Genomic DNA, 21,224 nt, shown 5'->3' on the forward strand with positions numbered 1-21,224 from the left:
TTTAAAGTTTGTGTTTCCACAAGACAAGGGTGCCCACTTTCACCATTACTATTCAACATAGTTTTGGAAGTTTTGGCCACAGCAATCAGAGCAGAAAAAGAAATAAAAGGAATCCAAATAGGAAAAGAAGAAGTAAAACTCTCACTATTTGCAGATGACATGATCCTCTACAGAGAAAACCCTAAAGACTCCACCAGAAAATTACTAGAACTAACCAATGATTATAGTAAAGTTGCAGGATATAAAATCAACACACAGAAATCCCTTGCATTCCTATACACTAACAATGAGAAAACAGAGAGAGAAATTAAGGAAACAATTCCATTCACCATTGCAACGGAAAGAATAAAATACTTAGGAATATATCTACCTAAAGAAACTAAAGACCTATATATAGAAAACTATAAAACACTGATGAAAGAAATCAAAGAGGACACTAATAGATGGAGAAATATACATGTTCATGGATTGGAAGAATCAATATAATGAAAATGAGTATACTACCCAAAGCAATTTATAGATTCAATGCAATCCCTATCAAGCTACCAATGGTATTCTTCACAGACCTAGAACAAATAATTTCACAATTTGTATGGAAATACAAAAAACCTTGAATAGCCAAAGCTATCTTGAGAAAGAAGAATGGAACTGGAGGAATCAACCTACCTGACTTCAGGCTCTATTACAAAGCCAGTTATCAAGACAGTATGGTACTGGCACAAAGACAGAAATATTGATCAATGGAACAAAATAGAAAGCCCAGAGATAAATCCACGCATATATGGACACCTCATCTTTGACAAAGGAGGCAAGAATATACAATAGATTAAAGACAATCTCTTTAACAAGTGGTGCTGGGAAAACTGGTCAACCACTTGTAAAAGAATGAAACTAGAACACTTTCTGACACCATACACAAAAATAAACTCAAAATGGATTAAAGATCTCAACGTAAGACCAGAAACTATAAAACTCCTAGAGGAGAACATAGGCAAAACTCTCCGACATACATCACAGCAGGATCCTCTATGACCCACCTCCCAGAATATTGGAAATAAAAGCAAAAATAAACAAATGGGACCTAATTAAACTTAAAAGCTTCTGCACAACAAAGGAAACTATTAGCAAGGTGAAAAGGCAGCCTTCAGAATGGGAGAAAATAATAACAAATGAAGCAACTGACAAACAACTAATCTCAAAAATATACAAGCAACTCCTACAGCTCAACTCCAGAAAAATAAATGACCCAATCAAAAAATGGGCCAAAGAACTAAATAGACATTTCTCCAAAGAAGACATACAGAGGGCTAACAAACACATGAAAAGATGCTCAACATCACTCATTATCAGAGAAATGCAAATCAAAACCACTATGAGGTACCATTTCACGCCAGTCAGAATGGCTGTGATCCAAAAGTCTACAAGCAATAAATGCTGGAGAGGGTGTGGAGAAAAGGGAACTCTCTTACACTGTTGGTGGGAATGGAAACTAGTACAGCCACTATGGAGAACAGTGTGGAGATTCCTTAAAAAACTGGAAATAGAACTGCCTTATGATCCAGCAATCCCACTGCTGGGCATACACACTGAGGAAGCCAGAAGGGAAAGAGACACGTGTACCCCAATGTTCATCGCAGCACTGTTTATAATTGCCAGGACATGGAAGCAACCTAGATGCCCATCAGCAGATGAATGGATAGGAAAGCTGTGGTACATATACACAATGGAGTATTACTCAGCCATTAAAAAGAATACATTTGAATCAGTTCTAATGAGATGGATGAAACTGGAACCTATTATACAGAGTGAAGTAAGCCAGAAAGAAAAACACCAATACAGTATACTAACGCATATATATGGAATTTAGAAAGATGGTAACAATAACCCTGTGTATGAGACAGCAAAAGAGACACTGATGTATAGATCAGTCTTATGGACTCTGTGGGAGAGGGAGAGGGTGGGGAGATTTGGGAGAATGGCATTGAAACACATATAATATCATGTATGAAACGAGTCGCCAGTCCAGGTTCGATGCACGATACTGGATGCTTGGGGCTGGTGCACTGGGATGACCCAGAGGGAGGGTATGGGGAGGGAGGAGGGAGGAGGGTTCAGGATGGGGAACACAGGTATACCTGTGGCGGATTCATTTCGATATTTGGCAAAACTAATACAATATTGTAAAGTTTAAAAATAAAATTAAAAAAAAAATAAGCTCATGTACGTCTTTAAAAGCTTAAAACATCAACCAGCAAAAGTGACTGATTTAATTTCTATTTATATATCCATTTGCTATCTATACTATCTTCAGAAAATCTTAAAGGACGTCATATACTATTGTATAAGAACAGGCATCATTGTGGGAAGTTTAAAACAGAGATTTAAGTTTCCTTGCTAATTATAAATACCAGTTGCACCTGCCTAACGAAGAGTGATTAGAAACGGAAGAAATGTCACTAACGTTATGATAACGAGTTTGGAAAAACACATTGGATTTGAATCAGTATACTGGCTCCTAAACTGCCAATTCCGCAAACACTGGGAGAAAATTGGAAAGCAAAGTTTGGCTGTTACCGTCTACATACCAACTCTGCCTTTCAGACAATAAATACACCTGACCCTGGAGAAATAAAACGGTAACTGTGGTCTCCTGCCTGTTCGTGTGCTGACTTTCTTCTCCTGCTGGGGTGAGGGTACCGCAGGAGGGCGCAGAGCAGGGGAAGGGCCGCGTCTGGAGGAGCGAGGAGGCAGGAGGGCCGAGGGCAGAAGAGGTTTCCAAGGGAAAACTCCGGAGGGGAGCCCTGAGGAGAGGTCGGCGTGGGGAGCAGGGCAGCGCTGGGCGCGGGGCTGGGAGGCCGGTTCCCGACCTGAGGGAACCTGAGGACCGGAGGAGCCCTGGGGACCTTGAGAGGAGTCGGGGGGCACAGGGCCCGGGCGCCGGTCTTGAAGGGACAGAACAGGGGGAGAACAGGGGGAAGGAGAAGCTGCGCCACCGAGGCGCCCTCGGAGTGGAAGGACCGCCCCGAAGGGGAAGCGTACAGTGTGAACTCCAACAAGCGCTGAGCTCCCCAAGGCGGCCCGGGAGGCTGGCGGCTCCAGCAGCCCTGGGGGTGACTCAGGCCTCTTTTAGCCTCAAGAACTGAAACCGCGCAAGTAGCCCCCCCCCCTTCCCCCGCAACCCCCCACTCCCCGCCGCCGAGTTATTCCTCACCCCGACTTTCCCCTCGCGTCCGTCAGGGCCGTGACCCTGTGTTTATCCCAGGCCCCCTCAATTCGTCTCCTCTCCCTGGCTTTTCTAGACCTTTCTGGGCTCTGCACACTCCTGGGCCTGCCCCATCCTTGATTCTCTCCCCCTCCCTCTCTCCAGTTGCTAGATTCTTCTGGCTCTGCTCACCACGGTCTCACTCGTCCTCCTCCATTTCCTCCCCTACCCCATCTCGTGTTCTAGATTCTTCTGTCCTCGATCCCCTCCCCTTCCTCGGCTCTGGCTCCTTTTCAGCCTCCGCTAGGGTCTGAGTCGGTTTCATCTACTCAGGGGTCTCAGCGTCTGGCGAACTCTGTGGAAGGACGTTGGGCGCCCCCGGGTGGCCATTCCCTCTCCTGCAGGTCTTCCTCCCCACCCCGCACCCCAGAGCAACCCTGCCCTTCTATGCCTGGTCCCAGCTGGAGCCTGGAAACCCTGCCCTCCGGTCCTACAGTCTAGTCCCCGCCCCAAGGCCTCAAGTCCTTTCCTTTTTTGAACCGCCACAGTCTCAGCTCAAGCTTTTTCTTTCCTCCCATTCCTCCTAGGTCCTGACATCCTCTACTCCCTGCTCATTCTCTGCCCGGAACTCCTGTGTGTCAGCTGATTTGTGCCTGTGTGTCCCTAACCTCCTTCACAGGCAGATGCACAGCACACAGAAACATACACACACACACACACACACACACACAGATACCTATAATCATATGAATACACATACATATACCCACACCTGCATGTCCGTACAGATTACATAGACACATATAAACACACACAAATATACACGTACATATAAACACACACAAACATTACCCTATGTCCAAACACACACACACACACATATATATAGGCACACACACACAAATATACACATACACATACTTATTCACACACAAACACACAGGTGCACACACATAAACACACAGAGATATAATGAACACCCCTCCCCCTGTGCTGGGTCTGGAGAGCGTCCTTTCTCTTAGTGACTCTAGCCCTGATTGTGCTTTGGAGGGGCTTCCCTGGTGGCTCAACTGGTAAAGAATCCACCTGCAATGTGGGAGACCTGGGTTCGATCCCTGGGTTGAGAAGATCCCCTGGAGAAAGGAAAGGCTACCCACTCCAGTATCCTGGCCTGGAGAATTCCATGGACTATACAGTCCATGGGGTTGCAAAGAGTCAGACACGACTGAGCAACTTTCACTTTCACTTCCTTTCATGTGCTTTGGAGTCTTATAATCTCTCAATCTCTCATCTCATCCTGGATCAGAATCCTAATTGCCACCTCTGTTTCCAAAGCATCTGATGTTGTTTCCCAGAGAGTCTGATCTTTTCCTCTAAAAATATTTATACGATATAGTGCATGCCGTGGGTGCACAGTGTGGTGCCTGTACCCAGGCTGCTCAGTGGTCTCACAGAGGCCCTCACTCTGTTGCAGAGACTGCCCTCAGCTGAGCCACAGTCCCTTCTTCAGACAGTTGCCCCCCACCCATTCCTGGGAGCAGCCAGCAGCCAGGACTGCCTGGTGCAGGGCTCTGGAGCCCCAGGTGAGGCTGGCCGTGGGCTGAAGTGTGTGCTCAGAGCCCCGCGGTCAGGCTGCAGCACGTCCCCCCTCAGACCTGACCCTGGCTAGCTCCTGGCTCTGTGCTGCCCGGGTTCCCTCCAGTGACCCCTCCAGGAAACTCTGGAATCTTCTCTCTTGCTCTGCTTCCAGAAAGCCTGACTGGAGACCATCCACTCCAGCAGTGGCTCTTTCTCAGAAGCCAGCCCTGCAAGTTGTTTCCGGATTGGATCACTCACCACAGGACTGGGAAGTAGGGCACCGGTATCCTGGACATTTTATCTGAGGGGAGCAGTGGGGATAAGAACAGGGGTGCACAGCTGGCATGCTGTCTCAGGGTTGAGACGTGGGGGCTGGTAGAGAGAAGGCATGTGGAATCAGGAGCTGGTAACCTGAGCCTGGACCAGAGACAAGGACGGGCTCACTCCTGTCACTCAGTAGTGACAGCCAAGTGTGAGAGGCCAGGGGGCCCTCACCGCCTGCAGCCAAAGGCTGAGACCTGGCACCGGCCTTAAGTGTAAAGAGCAAAACTTAAAAATGGAGCTCTTGGCTTCAGCAAACACTTGTGCCTACACTGGGGAAGGAAGGCACCCTGAGACGAGGTCGGGGGGACCTGCTCCAGAATAGAGCCCCTTGTGGTCTTGACCCCACAATACCCTGAGTCCTCTGCATGGAAGAAGGAAGAGAGAAGTCCCCTGAGGTAGACAGAGTAACGGTCCTCCAAAGATGCCCATGCCCTAACCCCAGACCCTGTAAATCCCTCCTTTTACACAACAAATGAGGAGATTTTGCAGACATGATGAAGTTAAGGATGGTGAGGTGGGGGGACTCTTTTTTTGGATTCTCCACATGGTTCATTGTTATCATCTTGGTCCTCATGAAGTAGGGGCAAGAGAGTGAAAGACAGAGGAAGTGTGAGAGCAGAAGCAGAGGCAGGAGTGATGAGCTGTGAAGACACAGGAAGGGGCCGTGAGACCTGGATGCAGGCAGCCCCCAGAATCCAGGAAGAGGGAGAGAAACACATCCTGCCCTGAAGACTCCAGACGGGGTACAGCCCCACTGACCCTGGATTTGAGCCCCGTCAGGTTCACTGCAGACTTGGAGGACAGGACTGTGCTGTGTGTGTGCTGGGTGGTTACGGCAGCCATAGGAAGCAAAGACACCCCTTCTTGAGAGATTGCGCAGATTTCAAAGGACACACAACAGCCTCAGAAATTCCCTGGATGTCCAGCTGTTAGGACTCAGCGCTTTCACTTCCCTGAGCCCAGGCCCTAGCCTGGTTGGGGAACTGAGATCCTGCAAACTGCAGTGTGGCCAAAAGAAAAAAAAAAACCTACAGTTCCTCAAGTTATGGATCTAGTGTCTTTTCTTGACTAGATCCTAAATTCCTGTAGTGAATTTAGGAACTGAGCGTTGTTTGGATTGGAATCCCAGGCATGGGGCAAACCGGTGATGGTTTATGAACCCGAGTTTATCCTTGAGGGGCTTTAGGATGTGAACCCTCCAAGAGAAATGAGGGGCGCGTTTCTGGTTAAGGGAGGGGCGTGAGCCCAGGCCCAGAGTTGGAAATGGGTGGAAGGCATGCTCGAGTGCACTGGGGGTGGGGGGACCCCGTGTAGTGTCTGCAGAACCGCCACAGGACGTGGGGGTTTTATGCTGCAGCCACTGGGGACGCGGACACTGATGGCAGCCGAGGGGAGGAGTTAGGAAGAGAAACTAGTGGGCTGCTATCTGCTTCCACTCTTAGGAGCTCAGCTGAAGACAGCGACAGGAGAATCCATCTTAGCTGACACCTGTTCAGAAACAAGTGTCCTGCAAGGTCCTCTTCCACACAGGGCCCTTCTCAGGTGTCACATTGAGGGAGGTGTTAGGACCAGGGAGGGTTCACAGCTTATTTGGTTTCAGGGAGGTTGAAAGCACTGATGACGGAATTTGAGCCCACATCTGCCTGACTGCAAAGTCCTTGTTCTTTTCACTGCAACACATGCCTCTGTCAGCACTGTTAACAGTCCAGGCTTCTGAGAACCAAGAGAAAGTGTAAATAAGTCTGTTGTAATGGGATTTAAGGGTGAAACAAAAGACTAGGGAGATAACAGGCTTGAAAGACTGAAAGAAACTCCCCATCTTTATGGGCAGAGCAAGTAAGGCCTCCACAGGACAAGTGACCAGAATGTGTCTAATAGGCATCTTCAGGTTTTATGTCCAAATGAGGCGCTTGGGTTCTTTTTGGTTTCCACAGTGATTTTCCTGAGAGTTCCCCACATCGTGTAATGGAACCACTATCCCTCTGTTGATTCAGTCAAAAGCTTGATTAAAGTTAGGGCCTTGCATTGTTTAAAATTAATTAATTAATTATTCTTTGGTTGCCCTGGGTGCTGGTTGCTGCATGCAGGCTTTCTCTAGCTGTGGCGAGCAGGGGCTACTCGTTGTGATGCCCGGGCTTCTCATTGCTTTCCTTGGTGTGGAGTATGGGCTCTAGGGCACATGGGCTTCAGTAGTTGCAGTGCCCGAGCTCAGTAGTTGTGGCACACGGGCTTAGTTGCTCTGCAGCATGTGGTATCTTCCCAGACCAGGGATCGAACCCGTGTCCCATGCGTTGGCAGGTGGATTCTTATCTGCTGGACCACCAGGGAATTCCCTGGCCTAATGGTTTAGAAAGCTGAGCCCAGCAAGGTTTCCCATATGGCCACCAGAGAGAAGTGAGGATGTTTCCTTGGGCAGTGGCAGCCCTCAGACAAGCAAGTCTCCCATCATTACTTTCCTTTACGTCAGGACGGGACCTGCACGTGCGGCTGAGTGTTCCCTGGGACATAGCTGCTCGCGGGCCCACCACGTGCTGCAGAGCGTCGACTCCGTCAGCTGGAAGTGTACCTGCTGTGAGGTGCGCCGTCACAGGCTCTCAAGAAACCCTTGTGTATTTCAGCAGTTCCTGTTATTGGTCCTGACTATGAGGGAAGAAATGTGTTTGAGGAGGAAAAAAAGGGTGTTGGCATCTGCCAGTACCCTGGTGGTGGAGATTTTTTTTTTAAATTATATTCATGGTGCACAAGGAAGAAGAAAGATGCTCAGAACAAATTGCCCCTTGAAGTTTGGGGAAGAATGGATATATGTATAAATATGGCTGAGTCCCTTTGCCGTCCACCTGAAACTATCACAGCATTGTTAATCAGCTATACACCAATACAAAATAAGATGTTTTAATAAAAATTAAATTTTAAGGAGGGCTTCCCTGGTGGCTCAGTGGTAAGGAATCTGCCTGCCAATGCAGGAGACATGGGTTCGGTCCTTGATCCGGGCAGATCCCACATGCTGCAGAGCAACTAAGCCCGTGTGCCATAACTGATGAGCCTGTGCCCGAGAACCTGGAAGCCGTAATCACCGAGCCCACGTGCCACAACTACTGAAGCCCAAATGCTCTGGAGCCCGTGCTCCATAAGAGGAGAAGCCACCGCAATGAGAAGTCGGCACGAAGACCCAGCACAGCCGAAAATAATAAAATAAAAACAAATTGCCCTTGGAATTACTTTCACTTTGGGGCCACCAAAGTACACGTATGCAGCTAGTCACAATTTAACAAGGAAAACAAGGACGATGAGGGCATGTGGTGGTCGATAATGGCCTGACCAGCGTCTCTACGACTCCTTAGCTGTCACGTACAGGACAGAGCTGGCCACCAGCAGGGCAGCCAGGAAACTGTGATAGGCTGGCACAGGAAGTCCCTGGTGGAGGCCGGATCTCGAGTCTGTGTGCCCTGTTAGCTGTTCCACTGCCCACTCGATTTCGTCCACACCTTGGAAGCCTGAAGACCTCAATCCAGGTCCACACTGTCAGATCGTATCACTCTGGCTGCACTTGCGCCCATCACTCCTCGCTGGCCTCTCATCTAAGCTGGGCCCATACTTCACCAGTCAGACCCTTCACTCTCAGCCACCTTCTCTGCACACAATTAAAAAGTTTCTTTCTGGTCTCCACACAGGCTCCCTCCTCATACATCTCGTCCTGTTCTTTCCATCCACCCGCTTGTTCAATTAAGGGTCATGGGATCGGACTTCCCTGGTGGTCTAGGGGTTAAGAATCCACCTGCCCGTGCAGGGGACACAAGTTCGATCCCTGGTCTGGGAAGATCCCGCTTGTCATGGGGCAACTAAGCCATGCAGCAACTGCTAAAAACCACACACCCTGGAGCCTGTGCTCTGCAACAAGAGAAGTCATTGCAACGAGAAGCTTGCACACTGCAACTAGAGAGTAGCCCTCTCTCGCCGTAACTAGAGAAAGCCTGTGCATGGCAATGAAGACCCAGTGCAGCCAAAAGTAGGTATAAAATAAATACCTACTTAAAAAAAAACAAGAGTGATCCAGTCTCCAAGACAGACCCTGGTTGATTCCACGTAGAAGTCCTTTTTTTTTTCTTTTTTTTCCTCATTTTTTCCACGTAGAAGTCCTAATCGTGAATTCTTGCATTTAAAATAAACATTTCAAAATGACTGTCAAATTCCTTCAGCTTGAAATATTATCCATGTGCAGGGGCCAATCACATACAGACACCCTTCAGGGCACCTACAGGACCCTGCACAGCACCAGGCAGGCATCGGGAGAAAACTGAAGAGAGGGAACGAGCCATGTGATGTCCCAGAGACAGTCGCTGGGAGTCTGCTGTGAGAGTTGAGATGGGATTGTGAAGGGCAGATGGCCTGGGGACTGCAGGGAGGGGGAGGGAGCTGGGTACTGATGTCCAGGGAGGAAGCATTGCTATTCCCAAAAGAGACCACGTCTCTGCAGCAGCTGCCCCTACAGAGGGTCGCCCTGGTGAGCCTGGCAGTGCCTTGGCCCCCACACCAACCTTTCCCTGGGGTGAGAAATTTTCAGTCTGTGCCCCAAATGGGTAGGATTGTTGTTGATGGTGACACCCAACAGAAACCTATGATTCCATACTCAAAATCTTGTGTCTGCAAAACAGGACAACACCCATGTGTTCCATGTTAAATTTCCCAGGCAGCGCTTCTTCTTCTTCTTCTAAGTCGCTTCAGTCATGTCCAACTCTGTGCGACCCCAGAGATGGCAGCCCACCAGGCTCTGCCGTCCCTGGGATTCTCCGGGCAAGAACTCTGGAGTGGGTTGCCATTTCCTTCTCCAATGCATGAAAGTGAAAAGTGAAAGTGAAGTCGCTCAGTCGTGTCCGACTCTAGCGATCCCATGGACTGCAGCCTACCAGGCTCTTCCATCCATGGGATTTTCCAGGCAAAAGTACTGGAGGGGGGGTGCCATTGCCTTCTCCAAGGCAGCACTACCACATCCAAATGACAGGAAGTTCAGTCATTTCCTGGCTTCCTCCCCCACAGGTCTTGCAGACACAAGGGATGGATAACAATTGTCCCTGCCTCTTTCCTCTGCTCAGTTGCTGCAATCATCCTGGGAGATGGTTGATAAGCAGGATATGGAGGCTGAGAGCCTGGTCGCACAGCCCACCAGGAGGGCAAGACTCAGCCTCCATCCTGGTGGGGTCAGAGGTGGCAATGACCATTCTGATGACCTGGGTGTATCTGGAAAACTGAGACCGTCAAACTGAGTTGCCCAAGTGTGGTCAGGACACAGACTTGAGGCAGGACTGGGTGGGGGGAACAGAGTTAAGGCACCTCAGCTAGAAGCAATGAAGTGTGGTTGTTTAGTTGCTCTGTCATGTCCGACTCTTGGCGACCTGATGGACTGTGTAGCTCGCCAGGCTCCTCAGTCCATGGAATTCTCCAGGCTAGAATACTGGAGTGGGTTGCCATTTCCTTCTCCAGGGGATCTTCCTGACCCAGGGATTGAACCCTCGACTCCTGTATTGGCAGGTGGATTCTTTACCATCTGAGTCACCAGGGAAGCACAGGAATGAAGTGAGAAGTTCTCAGATGTTTGCCAGGACACGGCTGGAGTCTCCGAGGAAAACCGCCCACCCACTGGTTCAGCGGCAGCAGTTGGGCAGACAGTGCACGGGTGTCTGTCCATCATCTAACTGCTCCCCCTCCAGGAATACCAGCCTCTCCTCATGTCCACCTGCTGAATCTCACCTGTGCACCTACATTGTCCGATCTACTTGAAGGGACTCTGGGATCTCTTTTCCTGCACTGCAGGGAGTGGGAAGGGATGTCAAGCGCAGGAATGGTCCTGAGAGACGGGGTGGCAGGATCTCCCCGTCCCAGCACCCTGGGTCCTGATCTGGGGTTGATGGTGAACCTGGGACCCCCACCTGCCCCCTCAGGCCCCGGGAGAACCTGTGCTGCAGTGACGGACACATCTCCCCTGACTCTTCCTGGCACAGGGCTCCTGAAGTGCCCAGGAGGACTTGTCTCCTGCTGTGGAGAGTCCATTCTGGAAGGTTCCTCAGCAGCCCAGCCAAGGGCACATACACAGATCCTGAGTGACGGGGCCGCAGGTTCACAGCTGTTTCCCCCAGTGCCCACGCTGGTGGCCTAGGTGTCTGGGTACCCGTGTCCAGCCCCACACTGCCCTCTGTGCCTGGAGCCGTCCCCCTCAGCAGTGATTTGGGTCCTGGGGTGGGTTCCAGGTCATCAGTCCATCCTGCCACCTCCTCCATGTGAGGTTCTTCCCGGGGGACCCTAATGTCTGTCCCAGGAGCTTCGCCCAGAGCAAATCTAGAGAGTGTTTGAGGGCTGGTGGTTGTGGCAATGAACACACGGGCATTTGTCTCAGGTGATGGAAAAAGAGGAGCGTGAGTGCCCTCTAGTGGACTGATCGTGCTAGAAGAGGAGCAAAGAGGATTCTGGGGAGTTGAGAGTCTGGGGTTGATCTTGGACAAAGGGCACATTTGGGTTCAGGAGGCATACTGAGGGGGAAAACTTTTGGCTGCCTGTAGCTCCCAAGTGGGAAGACTAGTTTTCCAAAGGGGGTAACCACAAGACAGATTGTCACCCACTGGGTTATACTGAGAGTACAATGAGGGTGATTCTGTAGACATTGGAAAGAAACGATATATAACAAATCCATACGCATTGTCAGTAGACAGGCTATTCTGATATTACCATCTGAAGAGAGGTCTTAGCAATGAATACAAGACCCCTTATCGTTTGAAAGAAGTATCCTACTAAGAAGAAGATTATATCATAGGGATTTCTTTCTTTTTTTTTTTTCTGCAAGGTATTTGCTTTACAATATTGTGCTGGTTTCTGCCATACATCAACATGAATCAGCCACATGTGTCCCCACCCTCTTGAACCTCCCTCGCATCGCCCAATGTTCATTGCAGCATTTTTCACAATAGCTAGGACATGGAAGCAGCCTAGAGGTCCAGTGACATGAATGGATACAGAAATTGTGGTACATATATACAACGGAATGTTACTTAGCTTTAAAAAAGAATGTATTTGAGTCAGTCTTAATGAGGTGGAAGAACCTAGAGCATATTGTACAGAAAGAAGTAAGTCAGGAAGAGAAGGAATTTCTTTTGATTTTCAGTCATGTACCTTGGCATCATTCCTTAAGGATGAATCTGTCCCCCATGATGGTGTGATCACTTACCTAGAGCCAGACATCCTGGAATGCAAAGTCAAGTGGGCCTTAGGAAGAAATCAGTAGGAACAAAGCTACTGGAGGTGATGGAATTTCAGTTGAGCTATTTCAAATCCTAAAAGATGATGCTGTGAAAATGCTGCACTCAATATGCCAGCAAATTTGGAAAACTCAGCAGTGGCCACAGGACTGAAAAAGGCTCCTCTTTGGCATTCCAATCCCAAAGAAAGGCAATGCCAAAGAATGCTCAAACTACAGCACAATTGCACTCATCTCACACGCTAACAAAGGAATGCTCAAAATTCTCCAAGCCAGGCTTCAGCAATACATGAACCGTGAACTTCCAGATGTTCAAGCTGGATTTAGAAAAGGCAGAGGAACCAGAGATCAAATTGCCAGCATCCACTGGACCACTGAAAAAGCAAGAGAGTTCCAGAAAAACATCGACTTCTGCTTTATTGACTTTGCCAAAGCCTTTGACTGTGTGGATCACAACAAACTGTGGAACATTCTTCAAGAGATGGGAATACCAGACCACCTGACCTGCGTCCTGAGAAATCTGTATGCAGGTCAAGAAGCAACAGTTAGGACTGGACATGGAACAACAGACTGGTTCCAAATTGGGAAAGAAGTCTGTCAAGGCTGTATATTGTCACCCTGCTTATTTAACTTCTATGCAGAGTACATCATGAGAAATGCCGGACTGGATAAAGCACAAGCTGGAATCAAGATTGCCGGGAGAAATATCAATAACCTCAAATATGCAGATGACACCACCCTTATGGCAGAAAGCAAAGAACTAAAGAGCCTCTTGATGAAAGTCAAAGAAGAAAGTGAAAAAGTTTGCTTAAAGCTCAACATTCAGAAAACTAAGATCATGGCATCTGGTCCCATCACTTCATGGCAAATAGATGGGGAAATAGTGGAAACAGTGACAGACTGTATTTGGGGGGGCTCCTAAATCACTGCAGATGGTGACTGTAGCCATGAAATTAAAAGACACTTGCTCCTTGGAAGAAAAGTTATGACCAACGTAGACAGCATATTAAAGAGCAGAGACATTACTTTGCCAACAAAGTTCTGTCTAGTTAAAGCTGTGGTTTTTCCAGTAGTCACATATGGATGTGAGAGTCGGATCATAAAGAAAGCTGAGCGCCGAAGAATTGATGCTTTTGAACTGTGGTGTTGGAGAAGACTCTTGAGAGTCCCTTGGACTGCAAGGAGATCCAACCAGTCCATCCTAAAGGAAATCAGTCCTGAATATTCATTGGAAGGACTGATGCTGAATCTGAAACTCCAATACTTTGGCCATCTGATACGAAGAACTGACTCACTGGAAAAGACCCTGATGCTAGGAAAGATTGAGGGCAGGGAGGAGAAGGGGATGACAGAGGATGAGATGGTTGGATGGCATCACTGACTCTATGGACATGAGTTTGAGTAAACTCTGGGAGTTGGTGATGCACATGGAGGCCTGGTGTGCTGCAGTCCATGGGGTCGCAAAGAGTCGGACACGACTGAGCGACTGAACTGAACTGAACTGAAACTCCTCGGGGATTCGTCTGATGTGCCCGGTGGCCCGTGCCCGTCTTTTCCCTCGGGGTCTGCAGGTAAGGCCACACTCCTCCGCACATCAGCAGACTCTGCTGCCACTTGTTCCTCCTCACTGATGTCACTATCGCCATCTTCAAGATGTCTCATCATCTTCATTTCTATCTCATCCATAACACTGTCATCTTTCTCCTCCTCCTCATCTTCCTTGGAAACATTCTTTAATGTGGTGAGTGATCGATGGTAACCAGACACTTGTTCTGGTTCACTCTCTGCTTCACTTTCAGAACCTGAAGTATCTGAACTCTCTGACAGTTGACAAATCTGTGGTTTTGCTTCCTTTCTGGAATCCTTGTCATAGAAGGGATGCTTCTCACCAAAATCTCAAGGATGCTTCTTCTGCTTTTTAGTCAGGGAGCCGAGCAGCTGGCTCCAGCTCTAGTTCCCATGTATGCCCATGGCAAGCACCTCAAATCTGCCCACCCCTAAAAATTAGCTTTTTTCACCTGGAAATAGTCTGGTCAACCCATTCACATGGGACCACCGACGGGGCTTTATGGTGGAAGGCCCTCATTTGTCCGTATTTTGCTTGGGGGAATGGTCTCGTAGCAGAAATTCACCCATAACTCTGAGTCCACTCTGTCCTGGGGGCACAGGGGTACACAGAAAAATATTATATCTAAAGTATCCTAACCTCCATCACTGTTTCCTGGGAGAGAGAAGTTCTGGTGGCAGAACGTGGTGGGTATGATATTAACAGGAAAGGATGACATTCACAAGAATCTTTACCCTGGGACTCTCCCTGGTGGTCCAGTAACTAAAACGCCTCGCTCCCAGTGCAGGGGACCTGGGTTCCAACCTTGGTCAGGGAACCAGATCCCTCACATTGCAGCTAAGAGTTTGCGTGCTGCAGCTAAAGATCCTGAAAGCCGCAGTGAAGATGGAAGATGCCGGTGCTGCACCTAAGACTTGGCACAGCCAAATTAAATAAGTAAAATTTTAAGAGTAGAATATTACAGGAGAGCTTTAAAAAAGAGGGGGTGGAAAGCCCTTGTCCAACCAAGATGGCTCTGGGCTACGCTCCTGCTGCCCTGAGGACCGAGGGATCATGGCTAGCTCTCAAACTTTTTTCCTTTGCAAACACAGGAAGGGACGCGGGGAAATGGGGCTGGCTGATGTCCACACAAATATGAGCAGCAAGAAGCAACCGCAGGTGGTAGACATGTCATGAACAGTTACTTCTTGTTCCCTTCCAGTGCCCTGAGCCCTCCTGGCCTCTTCAGTCCAGGCTCTGGGGGGAAAGACGCCATGTGTGTCTGTGCATGAGTACTAAGTCGCTTCAGCTGTGTCTGACTCTTTGTAACTCCATGGACTGTAGCCTGCCAGGCTCCTCTGTCCATGGGAATTCTCCAGGCAAGAATACCGAGTGGATTGCCATGCCCTCCTCCAGGGGATCTTCCCCACCTAGGGATCGAACCTGCATCTCTTATGTCTCCTGCATTGGCAGATGGGTTCTTTACCACGAGCACCACCTGGGAACCCCAAAAGGTACCACAGAACACACCAACTCTTCAGAAAAGCTACCATCTCTTTCGTCTCACCTTCCCCCAAGAGCTCCCTCTCCCCTGCTCCTTGTTGTCTCATTTCCACATGTTCTGTCCCCTCATCACTCCTGGTCCACTGGGACTTGCTCACCTCCCTGTATCTGCCTATGCAGTCCCTGCATGGGATGGCCTCGTCCCCTTTCCCCATGAACTTGCTCCGTCCCCTCTTAGAGCCAGACTCCCTGGCCATCTGCCACAGTCCATCCCAACCTCCGCAGGTGAACCCCAGGGTCCCCCTCTGAAGCCCCACCCCTGACTCTCTCCTCCTTCGTGCTGTAACCACATGCTCAGGACCAGTTCCTTTGCTCACGTCATGTATCCTGTGGATCCCTGAGTACCTGACAGGCAGGCAGGATGGGTCTAGCTGGGCTTGTCAGTGGTGCCGCCACTCCTCGAGGAATTGGCACTGAAAGTGCTCAGAGTAGGAATAAAGGAAAGAACAATGGGTAGATGGGTGGACGCCTGCTTCGGCCCCTGTATAATTACTACGGGAATGCTTAGGGCATGAAGAAATGGACATTCATGTACACTCCCAGGGGTGCTTTGGTGCCAGCTTTACACAAGGTAAGGGGTAGGATCCTCTCCTAAACTTTTTGTTTTTGAGATAAAATTCACATAAGCTGACATTCACTGTTTTAACCCTTTGGAAGTGTGGGACCAAGGGGAATGTGGCCCATCCCGTCCTCCCAGAGTTCTCCTGGGCTGCAGGCATCCTGCACTGACTGCCCAGCAGGCACGTCAGAGCCCATCTTTGCCTAGGAGTTGGTGTCCATAGCACTAATCTGAGCCAGATGGTGACATCAGGACACATAAAGGTGTCTCTCACACCACACTACACCCCCACTGTGGGAGCTGCTAGACTCCCTCTGCCCAAAAATGTCCTCAAGGACCCTGAGAGGGGGCGGCTTCCCTGGTGGCTCAGCGGTAAAGAATCTGCCTGCCATGCAGGAGACACAGGAGATGGGGCTTCAATCCCTGGGTCAGGAAGATCCCCTGGAGAAGGAAATGGGAACCTACTCCAGTGTTCTTGCCTGGAGAATCCCAGGGACAGGGGAGCCTGGTGAGCCACAGTCCATGGGGTCACAAAGAGTCAAACAGGACTGAAGTGACTTAGAGGCAGGAGCACCGTGAGCATGGTGTGCTCAGTCGCTTGGTCATGTCCGATTCTCTGTGATCCCATGGATCATCCACCACGGAGTTTTCCAGGCGTGGAGACAGAATGATTTGGGGAGGAGAGTAACCACCATCCTTAGAGAAAATGATAGACGTGCCTTTGCTTTAAAATGATCCTGGGCTTCCTTGATGGTTCAGTCGTAAAGAATCCACCTGCCATTGCAGGAGACATGGGTTTGATCCCTGATCAGGATAGATCCCACATGCTGCGGGGCAACCAAGCATACGCTGCACAACTATTGAGCCTGTGCTCTAGAGCCCGGGAGTCACAACTACTGAGCCCAAGTGCCCCAGAGCCCATGGTCTGCACCAAGAGGAGTCACTGCAGTGAGAAGCCCAAGTGCCGCAACTAGAGAAAAACCTGAGCAACGAAGACCCAGCATAGCCAAAAATGAATAAATGAATAAAACATACTTGGTTTAAAACACACACACACAAGACCTCATGGCTTAGGCTATTCCTAAGGAAAACAGACACCCCAGAGGGGGACCCTCCAGACCGACTGTGTCAGGCCTGACCAGAAGTCCAGGAGCATCTCCTTATCTGGCTTACTCCCCACAGTTATTCCAGGAGCACCTAGGACTCTGTGTGAGGTATTTTCTCCCTCCCCTGGGGCTCCACAGGTTGAGACACCTGAAGGCCTTCTCAGAGAAGAATACCTCTGAGTTGTTCCCACTCCGCTCACTAGGTCACTGCTAAGTTTTCCACCTATCTGTGTTTATCTCAACAGAAACACAAGGAGCTCTCTGCACCAGAGAAGAGACCATTTACTCACAGAAAGGGATTCAAAGACTTATGTTGGAATGCTGTATGGATTTATTATTTGAGACCTGCTCACCAATACCCTGGGAGAGTTCAGAACACACAGCTTTCACCACGACTGTGAGATACGACTTTGTAAGGAAGCCCCAGCAGACTTGAAGAGCTAGCTCTGCGATGGTTCTTCTCTGGAGCTCGGAAATTACAATGGGAACCGCTGCCACAGAAGTGGGAAACCTCAATGCAATGGGGGTGACTGGATCAAGAGGCAGCAGGCCTAAGAGGCTTTTGTCGTTCAGTTGCTAAGTCGTGTCCAAGTCTTTGTGACCCCATGGACTGCAGCACGCCTGGCTCCTCTGTCCTCCACTACTTCCCGAAGTTTGCTCAAATTCATGTCTATTGAGTCGGAACTTAATCACCAAAGGCAAGGTGGGCCATGCTCACCACAACGGACAGTAAAGTCAATGCTGCAGTCAGAACAGTCTGACTCAACAGAGAACAATGGCACTGGCTAATTGATCGTGGTGTTCCTAGGAATGAAAGAAACGGGAAGTCTGACAAATTCTTACTTGATCCGTATACATGAAAGAGTTCTAAATCAAGTAAACAAAAGTCTAATAAAATCAAGGAAAAAAAGAGTCAGTCTCCCTCAGTCAATTCCTAGCTTAAAGACCCAGAATCCTTGGGGTGTATGTATCTTTTTCAGCACTGCTTACAATAGCCAGGACATGGAAGCAACCTCAGTGTCCATCAACAGCAGAATGGATAAAGAAGATGTAGAACATATATAGAATGGAATATTTTTGTTGTTTAGTCACTAAGTCATCTCTGACTTTTCCCCATACTCATCCTCTTGTCCCCATACCTCTTTCCATATGGCTGTTCCCAAGTTATGCAGGCATGCATGCAAAGTCACTTCAGTTGTGTATGACTCTTTCTGACCCTACAGACTGTGGCCCGCTGGGTTCCTCTGTCCATAGGATTCTCCAGGCAAGAATACTGGGATGGGTTGCCATGCCCTCCTCCAGGGGATCTTCCTGACCCAGGGATCGAACCTGCATCTCTTAATGTCTCCTGTATTGGCAGGTGGATTCTTTACCACTAGTACCACCTGGAAAGCCTGTTCCTGAGTTATATCTTTTAATATGAATCCCAAGAGTTCCCTGGTGGTCCAGTGGTTAAGAATGAGTTGACCATGAGTTCAATCCCTGATATGAGAAGATCCCACATGCCTCAGAGCAATTAGACCTGTGTGCCTCAAGTACCGAAGCCTGAGTGCCTGGAGCCTGTACTCCAAAACGAGAAGCCGCCACACAATGAGAAGCCCGCGCACCACAACTAGAGGAAGGCCGTGTACAGCGACAAAGACCCAGCACAGCCAAAAATTAATTAACAGAGAAGTAGTAGCCCAGATACCACTGAGCCCTCTCCTGTTGCATGGCCTCTCTCTCTGAGCCACACCTGTGGCCCCCCCGGGGAATTCCCGCTGATCAATAAATGGAAAAAGAGAAAACTTGCGGCTAGTTTACAGAGAGTTCTGCTTGATATCCATATACCATGTGAAAGGGAAAAATTGCAGCACGCTAGACCCTTCCTGAAACTTCCCTGAAAGCCAGAGTGAAGAGAAATCCTCTAGGGGGGCGGGGGCAGGGAAAGGAACTTCAGGCAGGGCACCTGACTGTCCATTTCACTTGCAAAGAGAAATGGCCAGAGGTGTGATTATACACTGATTCACGGGCTGTGGCCAATGGCTTTGGCTGGGCAGTCAGGGATTTGGTTGAAAACATGATTGGAAAATTGGTGTCAAGGAGATCTGGGGTAGAAATATATGGATAAGATAAACCTCTCTGAATGCTCACCGTTCACCTCAGCAGAAGGAGATTTAAATAATCAAGTGGATTGAATGACCTGTTCTGTGGACAGCCGTCAGCCTCTTTTTTTTAACGTTTATTTACTTATTTTGGCCGCGCTGGGTCCTCATTGCCGTGCGCGGGCTTTCTCTAGTTGCAGTGAGTGGGGGCTACTCTTCACTGCAGTGGCTTCTCTTATTGCAGAGCATAAGCTCTAGGGTGCGCGGTCTCCAGCAGTTGCAGCCCGTGGGCTCTAGAGCCCAGGGTCAGTAGTTGTGGCACACGGGCTTAGTTGCCCCTGTGACATGTGGGATCTCCCCAGACCAGGGATCGAACCCACATCCCCTGCGCTGGCAGGCGGATTTTCAATGGCAGGACCACCAGGGAAGCCCCAGTCAGCCTCTTCCCCCAGCTACCCCTGCCTTCGACTGGTGGGCTCACGAATGTAGTGGCCACGGCGGCGAGGATGAGAGTCATACGTGGACTCAGCAACACGGACTTCCACTCACCAAGGCTGACCTGGCTACAGCCACCGCTGAGGGCCCAGTCTGCCAGCCCCCAGACCCGCCAGGCCTCAGGTAGGGCACTACTCCCCAGGGTGATCAGCCAGTTACCTGGTGGCAGGCTGATTACAGTGAACCATCTCCGTGATAAAAGGGCAGCATTCTGTTCTTACTGGGACAGGCAGGTACTCTGGATACAGATCTGCCTTCTCTGCAAGCAAATGTCTCGGCCCAAACTACCATCCATGGCTGCCTTGGTGGTGCAGAGGTTGGGAATCCACCCACCAATGCAGGAGACACGGGTTTGATCCCTGGCCCTGGAAAGCTCCCACACGCCTCAGAGCATCTAAGCTTATGTGTTACAGCTACTGAGCCCTAGAGCCACAACTACGGAAGCCCGCATGCCCTAGAGCCTGTTCTCCACAACAAGAGAAACCACCGCAATGTGCACCGCACCGAAGAGCAGCCCCTGCTCACGGCAACTAGAGAAAACCTGAGTGCGGCCACAAAGACCCAGCGCAACCAGAAGTAGAAAAAAAATATCATTTTTTAATAATAATAAGGAACTTCAGGCACGGAACTCCGCAACAAGAGAAGCCACCACAATGAGAAGCCTACGCGCCACAACTAGAGAAAGGCCGTGCACAGGATGTTAGGCAGAACAGCGTGGTGTGGGGACTGCTGCATTTCCTCCCTTGTCCACCAGAGGGCAGCAGAGTTACTCCACAGCCTCGAGTCTCCCCAAGGTCCTCAGATCTCCCTCGGCCCAGCAGAGTCGGACCCTCACCGGTGTCACCTCAGTTCACAGTCCTCCTCGCCCCCCGACACTGGACTCCATCACCTCCTCCATCCAGCCAGGAGTGGGCCCACTTCACACCATTAGGAACTACTATTCCTTCAGGTCTTCAGTGTGTGTCCCTGGAAGCGGCGGCCCCACTAGACCCCCAAGGAGAAAGAAGGAGGATCCCTCTCACCAGGTGTTACTCACACCCTCTTTCCAGCCCCTCAGTCCTTTTCTGGAGCCTTCCGGTGGGAATAGAACACAACCTTCTCACAGCCTTTGAGAACCCTGGGAAGACCCTCAACATGACAGTCGTGTCTGACTCTTTGCGACCCCATGGCCTGTGGCCCGCCAGGCTCCTCTGTCCATGGGATTCTCCAGGCAAGAATACTGGACTGGGTTGCTATGCCCTCCTCCAGGGAATCTTCCCCACCCAGGGATTGAACCCTGGTCTCCTGCATTGCAAATGGATTCTTTACCAGCTGAGCCATCAGGGAAGCCCCCAATATTACAAAGGGAAATAATATCCTGGTTTGGAGACCCCAGGGTCTCTGTGTCATGCTGACAGACCCCAGACTAGAACACAGCAGAGGCGGACACTGGGCAGGGGGTGGGCCTCTCAGTTGACTTGTCACCATCAGCCTTGCTATTGAAAGTGTGCCCCACAGTCCAGTATGGTCAGCATCACCTGAGAG

The 21,224-nt window shown here is 49.7% G+C and overlaps 1 long non-coding RNA gene across 5 annotated transcripts in view; it reads left to right on the plus strand.

Moving 5' to 3' along the window:
* Nucleotides 1–19,285, plus strand: part of LOC139177126 (uncharacterized) — a 33,288-nt gene extending 14,003 nt beyond the window's left edge. Inside the window, exon 3 of one of the 5 annotated variants that reach the window (XR_011561597.1) lies at nucleotides 17,367–19,285. This is a non-coding gene — a long non-coding RNA (uncharacterized lncRNA). The other 4 variants (XR_011561595.1, XR_011561600.1, XR_011561596.1 and 1 more) reach the window with 4 other exon arrangements.
* Nucleotides 19,286–21,224: the final 1,939 nt, after the last annotated feature.

The sequence above is a fragment of the Bos indicus genome, chromosome 18 (assembly GCF_029378745.1).
Source record: "Bos indicus isolate NIAB-ARS_2022 breed Sahiwal x Tharparkar chromosome 18, NIAB-ARS_B.indTharparkar_mat_pri_1.0, whole genome shotgun sequence".
In the NCBI taxonomy this organism is placed as follows: domain Eukaryota; kingdom Metazoa; phylum Chordata; class Mammalia; order Artiodactyla; family Bovidae; genus Bos; species Bos indicus.